Genomic DNA, 20956 nt, shown 5'->3' with positions numbered 1-20956 from the left:
CTGACATCCTAGATTAAGAATAAGTTGAAATTAATTACACTATGTAGTCTTTATTTTCATTTCATGGTGACACCTGCGCTCCCCAAAATTTCAGAACCAAGTACACAGAAGAAGAAAACAGAAACCTTTCTTCAGGAGAGTTGAGCAGCATTTCATCACATTATTTTATCACTTATTTTGTGTTAATTTAGTTCTTTTCATGAACACCTTATATGTTATCACTTATTGCACTATTGATTATTTTCACTTTTATTCTGGCACTATTGCACCACCTAAAATAAGGAGCGCCGTAATACCACTTTTTTGATATAGAGACTATATCTCAGCCAACAGGAAAAAGTTTGTCCAGTCTTTACAGGGTTCATTCAGGAATCCTTAGCTCTAACGAATTCCAGAAGAGGGGGATGATCCTTCGTTACGATATTATTAACCCCTCACACTTCGGAACCGCAGATGCTGGAACTTGGTCCAATCGTTATTAAAATCATGTGAATCTGACTGGGACTGGCCAGCAGGCATTTTAATAGGGTTCAGTGTCCTATTCCCAACATGCACAGCCAATCCCTTCCGTGGGAACACTTTTTCCCCCTATCCCAGACTTGCCAGTAGTTCATAGAATGGGCAGAAGTGGCTTTCTGGTTTGCACAGAACATGTGTTAACTTGACACCTAAGCTGCTTTGCATACTGGGTCCAACTTCTTACCTGGCGACAGTAAGTCTGGGGTTTGGCTACCAAGTGTGAATGTACCATCCTGCGTACCAGGATCTGATACTTAGGGATATCCTGGTCACTTTAACACCTCGCCTCTTTGAGGCTTTTCAACTTCGGATATCTCATAGACACAGCGGCATCAACTTAGCAGGTTGCCCTTTGAAGCCCAGAGATGACAAGCCCTCAGGTCATGTACTCTTAACATATTTACATGTTAATACATTCCTGGCAGGAAAAGCTTCCTGCCTGTACATTTAAAAACACCAGTACAATACAGCTTATTTATAAAAGTATCTTCTGCTTATGCTACTATTATAAACCTTAAATGTATGTTTATAGTTTCTTTTTACTTAGCTGCACTCCAAAAATTAGATTGCTAGCTCACTCCTAGTTCTTCAAATACAGTTAGCACATTTCCCATACATCCAGTTAACTGCAGCTAGCTTTAGAGCTGCAAAACAGGGACACAAATAATAGTGTAGGGGAAAACATGATATTAGGGGGACAATACATTTTAACCCCTTCACTCCCAACAGGGTGTAGGGTTAACCAGCCGGGTATAATTCCTTTATAATTGGCCTGGTTAACCCCTCTCGCCACAAACACCCCCGCGGTATTCCAGGATTTTGTCAACAAAGTTTTCAGGGATCTTCTCGATCCATATGTCATTGTCTATTTAGATGATATACTTATCTTCTCCAAGACCGAACACAAGCATCCTGGCCATGTCAAACAGGTACTCCAACGTCTGCGGCAGAATCACTTATTCGCAAAATTGGAGGTGTCAGTTTCATTGTTACATAGTTACATAGTAGATGAGGTTGAAAAAGATATAGGTCCATCAAGTTCAACCTACGCTAAATTTAGACAACAGATACTTTATCCTATATCTACACTTACTTATTGATCTAGAGGAAGGCAAACAAAAAAACACTGTGTCATATCATCCAATGATATCTCATAAGGGGAAAAATAAATTCCTTCCTGACTCCAAAAATTGGCAATCGGATTAATCCCTAGATCAACATCCTTCCCATGTATACTTATTTGGTATATCCCTGTATACCTTTCCCATCTAAAAGATGTTTAACCTTTTTTTGAACAAATCTATTGTATCTGCCATCACAGTCTCCATGGGTAATTAATTCCCCATTTTAACTGCCTTACTGTAAATAACCCAGGGGATGAATAGTTCTTTTGAAAGCTCCTTGTATTGTCCCCGAATATATTTGTATATAGTTATCATCATCCATCTTAGACGCCTCTTTTCTAATGTAAATAAATCTAATTTAGCTAGCCTATCCTCATAAGTTAGATTGTCCATCCCCTTTATTAATTTGGTGGCTCTTCTCTGCACTCTCTCTAGTTCCATAATGTATTTTCTTAGGATTGGTGCCCAAAATTGTACTCCATATTCAAGGTGTGGTCTTACTAATGCTTTGTAAAGGGGCATAATTATGTTTACTTCCCTTCCATCCATTGCCCGTTTGATGCAAGATAAGATCTTGTTTGCCTTTGCAGCTACTGCATGACTTTGGGCACTATTGCTAACTCTGCTGTCTACAAGCACTCCTAAATCCTTCTCCATCAAGGATTCCCCAAATATATCTCCATTTAATTTGTAAGTCGCCTTTTTATTCTTGCATCCCAAATGCATAACCTTACATTTATCTGTATTAAACCTCATCTGCCATTTACCTGCCCATATTTCCAGTCTCTCCAAGTCCTTCTGAAGAGAAATTACATCCTGCTCTGATTCTATTACCCTATACAATTTAGTATCATCAGCAAAGATGGAGACTTTGCTCTCGATCCCGAGCTCAAGGTCATTAATAAACAAGTTAAAAAGCAGGGGTCCCAGTACTGATCCCTGAGGTACTCCACTCCAGACTTTAGCCCAACCTGAAAAAGTTCCATTTATGACAACACTCTGTTGTCTGTCCTTTAACCAGTTTTCAATCCAGGTGCATATATTATTACTGAGTGCAATTTTCTTTGTTTTACACAACCTCTTGTGTGAAACTGTATCAAAAGCCTTTGCAAAATCTAAGTAGACCACATCAACTGCATTACCCTGGTCTAAATTCCTACTTACCTCCTCAAAGAAACAAATAAGGTTAGTTTGGCATGATCTACAGTATAGTATCCTTAATAAATCCATGCTGACTATTAGTAATAATTTGGTTTTCCATTAGGTATTCCTGAATATTATCCTGTATTAAACCTTCAAGAAGTTCCCCCACTATTGAAGTCAGGCTTACAGGTCTGTAATTTCCCGGTTGTGATCTAGCTCCCTTTTTAAATATAGGCACCACATCTGCTTCACGTCAATCTTGTGGTACTGAGCCTGTGGAAATGGAGTCCTTGAATATTAAATATAATGGTTTTGCTATTACTGAGCTTAACTCATTGAGAACTCTTGGATGTATGCCATCGGGGCCAGGTGCCTTATTTAGATTAATTTTTTCAAGTCGCTTATGATCTTCTTCCTCAGTTAACCAATTGTTCATTAATATGGAGGTTGTGGCTTCCTCCTGTGGCACTACTATTGAACTTGATTCTTCCCTGGTAAACACAGACGCAAAGAATTTGTTTAATACCTCTGCTTTTTCCTTATCTCCAATAATCTGCCTACCCATCTCACACTGAAAGGGTCCTATATTTTCTTTTCTCATTTTTTTGTTATTAAGGTACTTAAAGAACTTTTTAGGGTTGACCTTACTTTCTATTGCAATCCTTTTTGCATTATCCATGTTTGCTAATTTGATTGCCCTTTTGTAATTTTTATTACATTCCTTATAATTCTGATACGATGTCTCCGTCCCTTCTGACTTAAAGAATCTAAACGCCTTCCTCTTCTTTATATAAACAAATAGACAGCACTCTAAACAAAGTAAAAACTCATAAAGCACAGGGTGCAAACGGAACGAAGTGGGCCCAAACAACCCCACTGAAGATCATAGAAAACCCAAAAAAGCTCCAGCACACACTGATTGATGGAGAAAATGAAAAGAGTCTCGGAATATGCCAACATTTAATAGCGATAATAATAGAACAATAGGTATCACAAATGGGAATGCTTAACGACTATAATCACAGAATATATGGTTCTTAAAAATCACAAGAGCCTGATAATCATATAGAAAAAGGATCATTTGAGTTTGACATATACTATTGCTTATACTGCAGATGTTTGATCAGGATTTTATTCTAAACTTATTCTAAGTTGGCTATTTTGTTTCTTGTAGGGGGGTTAAGGGTTAAGGGAAGTACCTTGTGGTTCCATTGGACCCAAGGGAACGGGCCTGTGGAAAGGGTCGTTACCCTGAAACATTGCCCTTCTTACCCTCCCCCATTGTCTTTATATGTTTTTTTGTTAGCACTTTCCCCCCACCACTCCCCTTCCCTGTGTTTTTTCCACTCTACTCTTGTGCTTTTTAAGAACCATATATTCTGTGATTATAGTCGTTAAGCATTCCCATTTGTGATACCTATTTTTGTATTATAATCGCTATTCAATTTTGGCTTATTCCGAAACTTTTCGTTTTCTCTATCAATCAGTGTGAGCTGGAGCTTTTTTAGGTTTTCTACTGTCTTCCTCTTCTTCTCCATTTCCACCCCTACCTGTTTATTTAGCCACATTGGTTTTGACTTATTTATTTTATACTTATTACCGAAAGGTATATACTGATATGTATGCTTTTCTAACAATGTTTAAAGACTGCCCATTTATCTTCTACATTTTTCCCCTGCAAAAACATAATCCCAGTGTATTACTTGTAGATTAGACCTCAGTTTATTATTGCCTTTCTAAAGTTTAAGGTCTTTATTGAACCCAAGTAATCTGTTTTTTGATAATTTATTTCAAATGAAACCATGTTATGATCACTGTTACCCAAATGTTCCAGGACTTGAATATTTGTTATTACTTCTACATTGTTTGATATGACCAAATCCAGAACTGCCCCTCTCCTGGTTGGTTCCTCAATAATGTGGGTCATATAATTGTCTTTAAGCACCCCCAAAAACCTGTTTCCTTCTGTTATAATGCTAATCTCATTGCCCCAGCCTATGTCTGGATAATTAAAATCCTCCATTATGCAAACATGATCCAGTTTTGATGCCTTTTCCATTTGCAAAAGTATTTTAGCTTCCTCAATCTCACAGATACAGTGGCGGCCGATCTGAGTCTAAGTCGGCTAGATCCGCGGCTCTCAGATTATCCTGGTTAGGTGCGTGTTTTTGTCGTTTTCGCCCGGAGTGAACTGCGTTATTTTCGCGTTCGTGATATTAGCATTTTATTCTCGCTGTCTGCAATACTGCAATGCCGTGTAAAAACTCAGGGGGCGTTTGCGAGCTGTTGTCTTGGAAGTCTAATACCTTCGCGGTTCAACCTACGTCAGTACACAGTCTGTGTGTGCGTGCGCAGTAATTCTAAATTTGCATATTTAAAGTATACATGCATTTGCAGTGCTGTTCACACACTTTATTCGAGCAAATACCCAGTATGTACCTGGCAGATACCTGGAATGCGCCGCTCCTCACCTCTGACAAGCCCCGTTGCGTTTGCCTTCCCAGCCATGGTTCATGCCTGGCTGACGGGCGGCTGATCTGTTAAATGATAATGATTAGGATTTAATAGGCTGCAATGCTTTGCGTGTCTACCAGATGGCATAAATTCATGAATTGTAATGCAGTATATATATATCTATATATATATATATACTGTGCAGTATTGCAGCCAGCGGGAATAAAATGCTTCAATCCCTGCCTGGAAAATAACGCAATGCACTCGGGCAGAAAACAGTCACAAACCTCAATACACCCGAGTATACCCGAATTCGTGGGACTAGCCGAGCTCGAATAAAGTGTGTCGCCAGTGTATGTCTCAGTACTGCACCGACACACTTTATTCGAGCAAATACCCAGTATGTACCTGGCAGATACCTGGAATGCGCCGCTCCTCACCTCTGACAAGCCCCGTTGCGTTTGCATTCCCAGCCTGGGTTCATGCCTGGCTGATGGGCGGCTGATCTGTTAAATGATAATGATTAGGATTTAATAGGCTGCAATGCTTCGCGTGTCTACCAGATGGCATAAATTCATGAATTGTAATGCAGTATATATATATACTGTGCAGTATTGCAGCCAGCGGGAATAAAATGCTTCAATCCCTGCCTGGAAAATAACCCAATGCACTCGGGCAGAAAACAGTCACAAACCTCAATACACCCGGGTATACCCGAATTCGTGGGACTAGCCGAGCTCGAAGAAAGTGTGTCGCCAGTGTATGTCTCATTTGAAAATTGTTGAAACGCATAGGCGTGTACTATACTGTAACAGTGTCACATTTTGAATATATAGCGCTCTCCCCTCGCTTAGGATAAGTAATAACTGCTCTGCAGGGTATTTCAACTTCTTATCTTCTCTACAATGCTGTACATCCCTCCCACACCATTCTTTTGAACGTGTTTCAATCACATTCCTGCTTGACAGCAGGAATTTACTGCGCATGCGCCTGTAACTTCGCCCACCACTGCTTGCTTGCCTGAGTGAGTGACAAAAAAAATTTAACATTTTTTTTTTATTGTAATTTTTTTTCTCCACAAGCCTGAAAAAACCATCTTACTGTATTACGATATTCAATCTGCGCTGTAGCTTTTGACTGCGACCCTGTGCATTTGACTGCACATGGTTGATTTATATGCTTTTTACATACTGTATTTGGGGGTGTATTATTATGATGAACTGCCTTTTGAAATTAAAGTATGTCTTTAGCTTTGAACTTCATGAAGCTGTACCCTGTAGCCCCATCCCCCACGAACACTAGCTCAAGGATTTGAAATTCCACGGTCGTTAATTTTCTGAATCTCTCCATTGTATTCTTAATCCGTCCATAGCCGAGCTACAAAGCCTCACTGCGCCTGCGTGTAATCCTTTTTGCGATGGTAGCTGCTTACTGCGCATGAGTCACCCAACCCCCCCTCTCCACAGAGTCGTTAATTTACTGAATCTTGCCATTGTGTTCTGAATCCGTCCATAGCCAAGCTACAAAGCCTCAGTGCACCTGCGTGTAATTCTCTTTGAGATGGGAATTTTGAGGCTTTGTTTACGGCAACGCTTTGGAAAATCCCTTCTCGAATTTGATTTGCACAGAGCATCACCTCTCTATGCGCCTGTGTGTAATCCTCTTTCGGGTGGGAGCTAGTTTATTCCTGCTCATGCGCCTGTAACTTCACCCACCACTGCTTGCTTGAATGCCCCCCCCAAAAATTTTTAATTATGATTTTTTAACTGTTATTTTATCCACAAGCCTGCAAAAATAATCTTGATATTACCATATTAAATCTGTGCGTTTGCCTGCACATGGTTGATTTGTGTGCTTTTTATGTACTGTATTTGGGGGGTGTAGGGATCAAATTAAGTATTATGATGAACTGCCTTTTGAAATTACTGTAATCTACAGTATGTTATTTCTTTGAACTGCTGCACAACTAATCCTACATCCCTCCCCCACGCACACACAAACTCTTATCGACAGACACCTCCACAGAGTCATTAATTTTCTGAAGTTAGTTAGTCATTGTGTTTTTAATCTGTCCCTAGCCGAGCGTCAATTACTTCACTGCGCCTGCGTGTACTCTAATCCTTTTAGAGATGGGAGCTTGCTGCTTACTGCGCATTGGTCACCCAACCCCCTCTCTCCACAGAGTCGTTAATTTTCTGAATATTGCCATTGTGTTCTTAATCCGTCCATAGCCGAGCTACAAAATCTCAGTGCGCCTGCGTGTAATCCTCTTTGAGATGGGAGCTAGCTGATTACTGCACATGACTCACTCCACCCCCCCCAACACTTTGAGGTCTTGTTTATGGTAACGCTTTGTAAAATCCCTTCTTGATTTTGAAATGTAAATCTGATTTGCATAGCATTGTGAGAATTGAGAGTTAAAAAAACCATTAACTGATTCATGTTGTTTTTTCATTCATTCTTATTCATTGGTGTACTGTAGGGGTGGGGGGGGGGTGTTGTGGTTGTTGTCAATGATTATGATTAGTAGGAATGTGAATACATTTTTATTTTATTTTATCAGGAACCAAAAAATACAAATATAAAAATAATCATGAATAATACATAATGCAGTCTTTATTAAGTTCTTCTGGCAGATTGAAATTGGATAAACATTTAGAAAACATTTGTAAAACATGGGGAAACATGAATAATGCACATTTATAAGAATATTATTCAATAATATATACTGTAATGTATAATATATATATATATATACTGCTGCAACACACTTTATTCGAGCAAATACCCAGTATGTACCTGGCAGATATAGTGAAGTGTGCAGCGCACAGCCAAAATTATAAGAGTGGTCTGGCAAAATATCTTTTATTAATTAAGAGATCATAAAATAGAGGGTTGTGAAACCTTCGACGCGTTTCGTGCAACAGAATGCACTTTATCAAGAAGTGCCTAAAACATAGTACAAGTACCTTATATAGGGATCCTCTGCCCCTTTGGCGCCAAAAATCAGTGTGTGACATCATTGTTAATTCTCCAATCATTGCTGGGTACGTAGCGCACGCGCCATGCAGACAAGTGCTATACTGAGTCTCACTGTGGGACGCAAGCCTGAACACGCCTAAGCTGGATGACACGCACCAAGAAGGGAAGTGAGCGGCGAACTCTCACGAGATGCGGCTCAAGCAAGTCCCGTCTGCCCGCGCATGCCCAAACGTTACACCAGTCTGCCTTGTAACATGAAGTACCAAATATCGCAAGATGCGGCCAAAAAACACGTCCACCTCCCTCACATGTACACAATATAACGCTATAACATTGCTCAGTACTTATATATAATGATAAGCAAATAAGTAATTAAAATATGTATCGAACTACCCCAGATTAGCTATATAGGAGTTCTTCTCATGTGAAAACACAGACAGGAACACCCCTGCATGTACCAGCACCAGGGGAGGGGATAACATAATATAGTGAGAGTGCATATATTGGAGCGGGGACAAATGACTGATGGTGAGCCAAGTCAAGCAGACAATATCCTATATAGCCATACAGTGAGATATAATCAACAAACACAATAAACATATAATTAAACTATAGAAAAAATTCTTATAAACCTATCACTATACCTATATTAAAAACAATTATATACAACCCTCCAATGAACCAGAGGATATTATTACATTAGTATAATTAATAAACAAAGAATTCAATTCAATTAATTAATTAACTCCTATTTTACATTTCAATTGCTCATATGAATTTTTCTTAGCTGTTTGTTGGATATGACTGATGAGTAATTTATTACAACATTCCATCACAGTCTTATTCTAGAAAATCTAGGATTATTAAGGGCACATAATGTATGCATTATGTCTGAGCTAGACACTGTGTATACCTTTTGAGTCATCCAATATATCCTGTCGCTGTATGTGTTTATGTCACACATCTATCCCATATACTTTGGGGATACCAGCACACCCGTTCACTGATTATTTCATATTCTTACCATGGTTGTTTGAAGTTGTATAGAGAGTTACTATTATCTATTAGGACTCTATACCCCCACCTCCATTTTAATTAAATTCGCTAATCGTTTAGGATTACCTCACACCGAGGACATTTATTTTATATGAGGATTTCTCAAATTAAAATTGTTTTTTAACCCATTCAACATTACATACCAACCATTGATTCAATATCTCCATTAGCTCCATAGGTTACATCAGTATCTTCAGCCGCTGAGTGCTCTCACTATAGGGGTTCTTCTTCTCCTTGTTGTTGATCAATATTTCCCCTGATTGTAGCACCTGTGTCTATGGCATTAGCGAGGGCTCCCCCCACTCATTCCCCTCCCCCGTCCCCCCATCCCTGGTGATAAATATAAATATAAATATTTAAAATATATATACTGTTGTAATATAAATATCAATACACAAAATATATACACTGTTGTAATATAAATATAAATATACAAAATATATATACTGTTGTAATATAAATATAAATATACAAAATATATATACTGTTGTAATATAAATATAAAAAATATATATACTGTTGTAATATAAATATAAATATAAAAAATATATAAACGGTTGTAATATAAATATAAATATAAAAAATATATACTGTTGTAATATAAATATAAAAAATATATATACTGTTGTAATATAAATATAAAAAATATATATACTGTTGTAATATAAATATAAATATACAAAATATATATACTGTTGTAATATAAATATAAATATACAAAATATATATACTGTTGTAATATAAATATAAATATACAAAATATATATACTGTTGTAATATAAATATAAATATACAAAATATATATACTGTTGTAAATCAACAGAAATAACAAAAATATTAGATACAGTACTGTACAGTAGGTGTACTGAACATTTTTTGATCTAATTTTTTTAAAAAGTTTTATAAATATACTTACGCGTTAGTTACCCTTGGTGCCCTTTTGCGTTCTCGTTTTTTTCCGTGTGCATGATACTGTAGCTCACGGTGGTTGCTGGCACAACGAGGCCAGAAGTAGCTAACCAGCGTTGGATAGCAGCAATTCGGTGTCCGCTCGTGTACATCTCCTTAATTCGCATGCTGAGATCCTTGGAAATCTTTTTTGTGTAACAATTTTTTTATTGGACACGTTCACATATAAAAGTACATACAGAAATGTCACGAGCCCGCAACATTTCAACTCAATACAATCAGGTGGTGACCAGTAATATTTTCACGTTTTGCATAGGGGGAAAAGAGAGAGAGGGGGGGGGGAAGGAGGGGAGGGAGAGAGGGTAACAAACAAGTGAGGGGGAGGGGAATGGGTGGGGGGGGGGTGGGTAAAGGTTGTCCAGAGGCTTCCTTGATTTTCTCTCCTGCTGTCTGGAGGGGACTAAAGGTCTAGGGGGTTGGCCTTTTTGGGCTTTATCTCTCTAACCAGGGGCCCCATGTGTTCCGAAATTGAGGCATCTTCTTTTGGAGCATAGCTGTCAGCTTCTCCATAGTCATGACCTCATTGATTCTTCTGACTACTGTAGTTCTCGAGGGGGGCTTAGCCTGTTTCCAGGCGGCTGCTATGGAACATCTGGCCGCTGTCAGCATTGCCGTGATCAGCCTTGACATCGACGGAGGAAGATCTTCGGTGGGTTTGCTCAGCACCAAGGTCAGAGGCTCCAGGGGAATGGGGAGCCCCGTGGTCTCGTAAATGAGCGTCTGGATCATGGTCCAGTACCTCTGAATCTCCGGACATTACCACCAAATGTGTCCCCCTTTTGACCACATCCCCTCCAGCACAGATCTAGTGTGCCAGGGAAGACTTGGCTCAGCCTAGCCGGGGTCAGGTACCACTGAAATATAATTTTATAGATACTTTCTTTTATTGTTGTGCAGATTGATGTTTTAGCGGCTTGCTCCCAAATTTCTTCCCAGTCTTCCAGGTCTATTTGGAGGCCCAGATCCTCCGACCATTTTTGCATGTATTGGTGATTCGGTGGGCTGGATGTTGGCTCTATTCCCTTACATATCTTGGAGATCAGGCCTCTTTGGTAGGTATTTTTAATGCATATGGATTCAAATCTGGTCAGCGGGGGGAACTTGGAGGTTGGGGATAAAGATAGTAGGAAGTGACGAACTTGTAAATACTTAAACAGGTGAAGGCCCTGGATCTGGAATTTGTCCTTCAGCGCCTGATAGGTTAATATCTCCTCCTTCTGCAGCAGATCGGCAACCATCCTAATATTATTACTCTGGAATTGGTCAAATTGTCTTGGGGAACACCCTGGCGGGAAATTGGGGTTCCCAAAGATTGGAGTGAGCTGGGAGGGGGAAGCTAGCAGACCATATTTCCCTTTGCTTTTAAGCCATGCGTTCCACATACATCTCATTGCTCCTAGGTCAAACCTCTGTGGACTAGCCCCGCCACCACTTGTGGTCCTCAAAGCCGCTTGGAGGGAGTGGGGACGCGCGTAATGAGACTCTATTGCGAGCCAACAGGCTGAGGCCGGGTCGCAATTCCAAACTACGTCCTGCTTCAGTTGTGCTGCGAGATAATACCTGACGATATCGGGGACCCCCACACCTCCTCTAGCTCTTGATGAGAGCATCACTGACCTTGGGACTCTTGGCCATTTATCGTTCCAAATGAATTGGAGCAGTAGTGATTGGATGTTCTTGAGGGCCGCTTGTGGGACCGTAATTGGGAGGGTTTGGAAATTATACAATAACCTTGGGAGAACATTCATTTTAACGGAAACTATTCTCCCAAACCAGGAAATTTGATGTTTTTTCCAAGTTTCCAGGTCTTTTTTAATCTGATCGAATAGGGGGGGGGGTAATTATATTGGAAGAGGGTATTGTAGGAATTTGAGATTTTAACCCCAAGATATTTAATATAGGTTGAACTCCACTTATATTTATAGTTAGCTTGAATGAGTTTCCACGTCTGGGCTGGGAGGGATATATTTAGGGCTTCTGAATTGTCCATGTTAACTTTATAGTCAGAGACTGACCCAAATTCGGTCAGTAGCCTTCGTAGGTTGGGGAGGGAGGTATGGGTGTCCGCGAGGGTCAAAATCACATTGTCAGCAAATAGAGAAATTTTGTATTCTCTTTCCGCAATGTGGATCCCCTTAATATTTTTTTCTTCTCTGATTTTGGCCGCTAAGGGCTCAATGGTTAGGGCGAATAGCAAGGGGGAGAGCGGGCAACCTTGTCTGGTCCCGTTCCTAATTTTTATTGGGTCAGAGAAGCCGCCTGATAATTTAACATACGCCGTTGGGTTTTGGTAGAGGGCTCTCACCCCCTCCAAAAAAGGGCCACAGAAGCCAAACCTCAGCATTGTTTGGTCTAAAAACGTCCTCTTGATTCTGTTGAACGCCTTTTCAGCATCAAGGCTCAGAATCATTGCTTTGGAACCGGTGAGATGCACATGGTCAATTATATCCACAATTTTGCGGGTATTGTCGGATGCCTGTCTTCCAGACACAAAGCCTACTTGATCTACAGTACATGTATGAGTTTAGGGAGAATTGCATTTAGCCTGTTTGCCAGGATCTTACTGTAGATTTTGGGGGGGATGAGGAGAGGGCTTGCATCTACGTTGATTTTTCATAATTACTTTCATATTACTTATTCAGGTAAGGGAGGGAGGGGGGAGGGAGGGAGGGGGGGGAGGGATGGAGGGAGGGTGGGGGGAGGGAGGGGGGGAGGGAGGGGGGAGGGATGGAGGGAGGGTGGGGGAGGGGGGGGAGAGAGGGGGGGAGTGAGTGAGGGGGGGAGTGAGGGGGGGGAAGGGGGGAGTGAGGGGGGGGAGGGAGGGAGGGGGAAAGGGGGCCCCGATTGTGAAAAACATCCCAGAGGAGGACCTCTGGGGACTTTTAGGTACCATGTTAATATTTTGAAAGCATAAAGTCCAGATCCCAACATTATCTGTCTGTGTAGGGAGTCCCGTTCTCCTCTGACACAAGGTAAATCAACAGGGTGTGGTTGGGTGTGGGTGGGTGTGGGTGGGTGTGGGGGCAAGGACCGGGGCAACCACCTGGGAGAGACAGCAGGCCCCCAAGGTTCTTGTTCCATGGGTTGTGAGCCCTCAAGGAGAAGATGTGAAAGAAACAGACCTTGTAGCTGCGATCGATACCGGAGCCTTCGCCGCCGGTTGTGTGACGTCCTCCCCTCCATGGGGCTTCAGGGATGCGTCATCTCCTCCGCGGCTAAAGGGACAGCCCCCTCGGTGGCGGCATTCAGTGCCTCTCCTCCCCCGAACCCCCCCCGACTGGGGACAGGGTTAAGATCCCCCGTAAGGGTGTTCCCACCCCCCGGAGGCACCTCACAGCCAGCGCTCACGTTGATGGCGTCATCTCCCCGGCTCCCCTCCCTAGGCTCGGGGAGAGGCCCGGGGCTTCCCTAGGTAAGGCAGCGAGGGACCCAGAGGGGCGGGGAGGGCACAGGGGAGATCCCGAGGTCCAGAGGCCACCACAAGGGCCACGGGCGAGAGAGCCCACCGGAGCTGAACCCGCTGGAAGGGGGAGGGTGGGCATCGGTAGCAGGGAAGCAGCGGTAGCAGGGAAGAAGTGGTAGCAGGGAAGCAGCGGTAGCAGGGAAGCAGCGGTAGAAGGGAAGCAGCGGTAGAAGGGAAGGAGCGGTAGAAAGGAAGCAGAGGTAGAAAGGAAGGCACGGTAGAGGGGAAGCAATGGTAGAGGGAAAGGGGGGCAGCGGTTAAGAACCCCTGTCGGGGTGTTCCCACCCCCCAGATGCACCTCACAGCCGGCGCTCACGTTGATGGCGTCATCTCCCCGGCTCCCCTCCCTAGGTTCGGGGAGGGGCCCGGGGCTTCCCTAGGTGAGGCAGCGAGGGGCCCAGAGGGGAGGGGAGGGCACGGGGGAGATCCCGAGGTCCAGGGGCAACCGCAAGGGCCACGGGCGAGAGAGCCCACCGGAGCTGAACCCGCTGGAAGGGGGAGGGGGGGCAGCGGTAGCAGGGAAGCAGCGGTAAAAGGGAAACAGCGGTAGAAGGGAAGCAGCGGTAGAAGGGAAGGAGCAGTAGAAGGGAAGCAGCGGTAGAAGGGAAGTAGCATAGAGGGGAAGCAGCGGTAGAGGGGAAGCAACGGTAAAGGGAGAGGGGGGCAGCGGTAGGGGGGGAAGCAGCGGTAAAGAGAGAGGGGGCAGCGGTAGAGGGGCCCCCCCTCGTCAGAGCGTCCTCCAGAGCCACGGCGGCGGTGAGGAGGTAGGACGGGGAGAGAGCCATAGTAGCTCGCGACACTAGGGGCTAGTCGGAGGTGGCATTAGTGGGAGGCGCGTCTCTTCTCCGACCGGAGAGGAGATGAGGAACTGATCAGGAGGGCAGCTCAGGGAGACTCCATGTGCTTGCCGACCCTGGGTTGTGGGGGATGCGACAGTGCTTCCTACTGCTATGATCCTTCAGGGGATACCGGGAGCCGCCCAGGGCAGGTGGTCAATCAGTGGAGCTCAGAAATTCTTGCTTCCTTCTCTGGGAGCTGCTACGGGTCCGCAGCTCTGTGCACTCTCTGGGAAGCAATTCTCTCCGATGCTCTGTGCTGGGCCGCTGTATGGCGGGAACTCAGCTCCTCCTCTCCTCCTCTCTGGTTCTCTAGCCCCGGGAGGCCTAGAGATTTTAGGAATGCGGGGGCGTCTTCGGGTCTGGAGATTGTTCTAAACCTGACGTTCTTTTGGGCGATTAATTTGAATGGAAATCCCCATCTGTAGTTGATCTTTTGGGTGTTTAGGATCTTGATGAGAGGTTTCATGTTGCGTCTTCTCTCTATGGTTCTTTTGGAGAGATCGTTGAAGACTTGGAGGGCTTCGTTTTGGAAGTTTATTTCTCCCCTCTCTCTGCACTCATACTGCACCGACACACTTTATTCGAGCAAATACCCAGTATGTACCTGGCAGATACCTGGAATGCGCCGCTCCTCACCTCTGACAAGCCCCGTTGCGTTTGCCTTCCCAGCCTGGGTTCATGCCTGGCTGACGGGCGGCTGATCTGTTAAATGATAATGATTTGGATTTAATAGGCTGCAATGCTTCGCGTGTCTACCAGATGGCATAAATTCATGAATTGTAATGCAGTATATATATATATACTGTGCAGTATTGCAGCCAGCGGGAATAAAATGCTTCAATCCCTGCCTGGAAAATAACCCAATGCACTCGGGCAGAAAACAGTCACAAACCTCAATACACCCGGGTATACCCGAATTCGTGGGACTAGCCAAGCTCGAATAAAGTGTGTCGCCAGTGTACATCAGTTTCTCTTTTATGGAGTATGAGTGCATCCTGATGATGACGTCTCTCCTCCTTCTAGGATCCTCGGAGCGGGGACCCAGTGCTCTGTGGGCACGGTCCATCTCCAGGTCTCTGGGCTCAAGGTCTGGAGTCAAAAAGGAGAACAAGTCTTTCAGGTAGGTTTTTAGATTTTCAATCTTTATTTCTTCAGTGATGTTGCGAATCCGGATGTTTTGGTGGCGATCTCTATTTTCTTGATCCTCAATAGCATCCTTCAGGGAGCTAACTTCATATCCTAGATGGCATATCTCTTCTTCCGCAGCTGTTTGAGAGAGGGACACCTCCTCTAGCTGTGTTTCCACTTTGTCTGTGCGCCCTGCTAGGTCTTTTATTTCCCTTTTGACTCCTGTGATAGCTGTGTTCAGGTCTTCTTGGAAATTGAGCCTCATCTTTATTGAGAACTGGTCAAATAAGTGCTCAAGATATGTTTTTGTAGCTTCCACTGAGTCTCCCTTGTCCCACAGTCCCTCCTCAGCTCCATGTGTGCTTGCCTCAGTCCCCTGAGAGCTCTCCTCTGCGCCATCTTGAGGAGTCAGGGTTTCAGCTCTTCTGCTTGCCGGTTTGTGAATTGACTCACAGAACTTAGCAATGTCCTGATTCCCTGATTTTCATTGTTTGTTTTCCATCCTGAGGCTTTTACCAAGTCGGGTCCCCAAAATGGTGTTTGTTTGGTGGTTTTTATTGCTAGTTTCAGGTGCTTTTAGGCAGGGAGTCTCCGGAGCTCTTCCCTCAAGCTACCATGATGGCTGACGTCACAGGAAGTCCTCCTTGGAAATCTTTTTAACAACCATTGCTGCGAGTAGAAAGAAATATAAACACAAGTATGTATATTCGATGTTTAGTCGATGTGTATTCAATGTGTAGTGAATCCACGAAATGGATGGTGTATTTATACGGTAATGACTCACATTAGAGTATGCCCACTTTCAACACCTGTACCTCGCTGCCATGCATAAAAGGTTACACACTTTGCATAGCCCACCACTCGATGATCTTTATCTGAACTTGCCCTTGTACAGATACTGCATTACTGTATGGCATCTGCTTCCATGGATCAACCCCGATTCTACGGACGCAGGAACCCACTCGCCTCTGCCGTGCCTGTCAAGCAGAAAAAGCGAAAGGCGGTTGCCATTTCCACGCCAAGGCAAAAGTGACAGGCTAACACCAATAAAGAAAACCTTCTGCTGACCCCAAAGGCTAAGGGTTTTCATAGACGTCAGCCTTATTATGTCAAGAAGATATACGGTGATGTACTCTCAAAGCAAAACGTTTGGCAGCCAACCCATCGAACCCGCAGACTACTTCATCACATACGCTTCGACGACTCTGCCGCCGCTGTCCCGGAAATCTTCAGCCCGTCTTCTCCACCCCTCGTCCTTGACGCTGCCGCCGCCCTCCTGGAAATCCACAGGCTATCCTCTCCAGTACTATCCGACAACGCTGCCTCTGAAATCCACGGGTTACTTTCTCCTTTGCTCTTAGACGACTCTGCTTCTCGCCCGGAAATCCAAAGGTCACTTTCTCCATCCCTCTTCGACGACGCTGCCACTTCTCCTCTACCGGATATCCACAGGTCACCTCCTCCACCCTTCTTCGACGACGCTGCCGCTTCTCTCCATGGAACCCCCATCTCATCCTCCATTGCACCCATCCACCAGATGTCCACACGCCATGCACAAGAAGCAGTTCGTTAGACCGGATTCTGAATGGGATAAGTGTGGATCTCCCTGGGAACTCTATTGTGCTGGCAAAGATAGATCTGCTTCTGGAGACAATGCTAAATGTGGAGCAACGGATGCTACATATGGATCAATGGATGATACATATGGATCAACGGATGCTAGATATGGATCAACGGATGCTAGATATGGATCAACGTATGCAACATACAGTACCGACCAACTTTATTCTTACTTGGCTAGCTCCGCGAATTTTGGAAAATCCCGGTGATGTGCGGTTTAGTGTCGTTTTCGCCCAGGATGTATTGCGTTATATCGCGCCCGTGATTTAAGCATTTTCTTCCCGCTGGCTGCAATACTGCATTAATGGCGTTTTGCGCCATGCAAGGAATTGGCCATGGACGGACAATGTGGTGGACTTTCTGGTTTAATCACGGGAACTGTAAGACCATACTGTTGTGCTGAACTGTGCTGTACAGATTTTGACCTGATGAACTTAAATAAAGGAGATGTTTTGACCTGCTGTACTGTATTTACTTACTGTTTTAACTTGCTGTACACACACACAGGACCTGCACAATTCCAGTCCCTGAGGGCCGAAAACAGGCATGGTTTTCAAGGTTGTCCTGAAAACCGGGCCTGTTTGCTGCCCTCGAGGACTGTAGTGGTGCAGGTCTGACTGACAGTTTTGCACACCATCCCACTGTACTGTATATGTTTCTTTAATAAAGAAGATGTTTCGTTTTGTATACTGTATTTTATGAATAAAGATTTTTTTTAATCACAGGTAAGACCATACTGTTGTGCTGAACTGTATTGTACATGTTTTGACCTGCTGTACTTAAATAAAGGAGATGTTGTTGTGTGTTTTTTAACTTGTATTTATACAGAAATGTTTTAACTTGCTGTACACACACACATGACTTGCACAATTCCAGTCCCTGAGGGCCGCAAACAGGCACGGTTTTCAAAGGTTACCCTGAAAACCGGGCCTGTTTGCTGCCCTCGAGGACTGTACTGGTGCAGACTGTTTTGCACACCATCCCACTGTATATGTTTTGACTTGCCGTTCTTTAATAAAGGAGATGTTGCGTTTTGTATATTTTATGAATAAAGAATTTGTTTTTAAACCATGTGACTGTAGACCATACTGACTGACATAAATGTTTTCACAACTGTAGCAGTAAACCATACACCTGTTGATGTTTTGAATTGCTGTGCACTTAAAATGTTTCTACATTGTACAGTATTTGTAAATAAATGTTTTTGTACTTACTCCACCAATAAAAGAACATGTTGATTTGTTTTACATTGTTCCATTGGCTCCTTTGCTACTGTAACAAAATACAGTGTTTCTAGAATGTACACTACTGTCCAGGCACACTGTACTGTATACTGTAGGCATGCTCAGTACAAGAGTATTAAAAAAAATAGAAGACACATACAGTACTGTACTGTACGTACTGGCACTTTATAGAAGACACATACTGTATGTACAGTACTGTAATACATGTGGAATACATGCATAGTTTTTATTTTTTCGGGTTTATTACACAGTGTACTGTTTATAAAAAAGTATTGTATACTGTACGGCCGGAAAACATCAGCATACTGTTTCAGGTACAGTATTCTATCCTAATCAATAACAACGGCCTCTAAACTGTAAACTCTGGTACATGGGTTTTTAAATCCGATTCAGCAATGTGCAGGTATTGTTACACAAAGCGATATTATCCATCGAAATCCCTCCATTAGCCGTTTTCTTTTCTGAGGAAAAACAAAAAGAAAAGTTTTACTGTAATGGTCCGCCCCCTAAAGAAGTTCCCAGCCAGTCCCACCAATAATTTTCTCGGGGGGCGTCTCCTGTTCACATGCGCATGCGCCTACCTTCGATGTAATGACACGCATATGCGTTTCAAGAAGGTTCCAAGGCGCATGCGCCTAGCGTTCCACCAATTGTTCAGTATCTGCAGTACAGTACTGTAGAAGCCGCTCAGCCAATGATATTGCTTACAGGAGAAGCACTTGACTTTTGAATCCCACCGATATTGATACTGTATTGTCAAAATAAAAAAAACACAGAAAATAATACGGCAACAATACTCACCATAGAATTTCCCATTCAGCTGGCGCCGGCGCCGGTCCACTGCCAGTCCAGTGTTCTTGATCATCCACGTCGATATTTTGCAGCGGGACTAGTCCAGCTGTAGTCAGCTGATGAGGCTGGAAATTGCTTAGGTACTGCACCGACACACTTTATTCAAGCAAATACCCAGTATGTACCTGGCAGATACCTGGAATGCGCCGCTCCTCACCTCTGACAAGCCCCGTTGCGTTTGCCTTCCCAGCCTGGGTTCATGCCTGGCTGACGGGTGGCTGATCTGTTAAATGATAATGATTAGGATTTAATAGGCTGCAATGCTTCGCGTGTCTACCAGATGGCATAAATTCATGAATTGTAATGCAGTATATATATATATACTGTGCAGTATTGCAGCCAGCGGGAATAAAATGCTTCAATCCCTGCCTGGAAAATACCTCAATGCACTCGGGCAGAAAACAGTCACAAACCTCAATACACCCGGGTATACCCGAATTCGTGGGACTAGCCGAGCTCGAATAAAGTGTGTCGCCAGTGTACATGCAAGCTTGATCGAAACTGCACGCGAATTCCGGCTCAGGAGTTCTGGATAGACAGCAAGGGTTGTCACTGACGGTGGGACTGTTATTGGAAGCCGGTGCTGGTGCATTGCTTGGCAGCGACTGTCGTTTCTTAGTTGGTTTTAACACGACCCTTCGCCTTTTTCCGTCTGCATGATCATAGATACAGGAAAAAGCCGGTGATACACACCAATACCCTCCAACAAATTGTGGCTCAATACGATAAAAACAGGGATCGCTACATAACCTTTTCTTTATTGCACACTTCCACGTATGAGGAGCTGGCGAAAATTTGTAAAAGTCATAGTTTTCGCTAAAATACTGATAAATTTGAACAACTGTTGCCATCTTATCATCTGTTGCATTAATCGCGGCCCGTATAAAATACGCGTAACTTCTGTCGGGTTTTTGGAAAACGGGCTGCACTTGAACACTCATGGCGGGCGGCGGGTCTATGGAGAATACTGTAACCAAAACTGGTCTTTGTCTTTCTTTAATATGAAAAGCCTAAATTGATAAATTTTTGCAACCTCTTCCTTCAGTCTCAAGGCCAAGTTACAATAGCACACTGTGGTATCTTTTTTAAACGAAACACCTGCAAGTCGACACATTACTGAAGCGCATGCGCATTACAATTCATGAATATCTGCCATCTGGCGGACACGCGAAGATTTGCAAACTATTAAATCCGAACTATTCTCAATAAACTCATCAACCGTGCGTCAACCGCGCATGACCCGTGGCTGAGAACGCAAAATGAATGTAGCATGCTCCAGGTGAAGTGCGTCGCATTCCAGGAAAAAGCCAGGGAAAAAACGGCGATGTGTTAGACTCAGATGAGCCGCAGCAGTATTTGGTGGTTTATAGCATATTCCCACAAACATTTTCATTATACTTTTATCTCCACTGCTAATTTCTATCCACAAAGTCTCTACATTTTCATCATTCCGTTCATAGACATCATCCCTTATAATAGGTTTTAGATCCGGTTTAACATATACACATACTCCACCTCCCCTTCTATTTGTTCGATCCTTCCGAAAAAGGGAATAACCCTCTA

Source organism: Ascaphus truei, chromosome 1, assembly GCF_040206685.1.
Source record: "Ascaphus truei isolate aAscTru1 chromosome 1, aAscTru1.hap1, whole genome shotgun sequence".
NCBI classification, from domain to species: domain Eukaryota; kingdom Metazoa; phylum Chordata; class Amphibia; order Anura; family Ascaphidae; genus Ascaphus; species Ascaphus truei.
The sequence above is the reverse complement of the archived record's forward strand: the minus strand, read 5'-3'. Positions refer to the sequence as shown.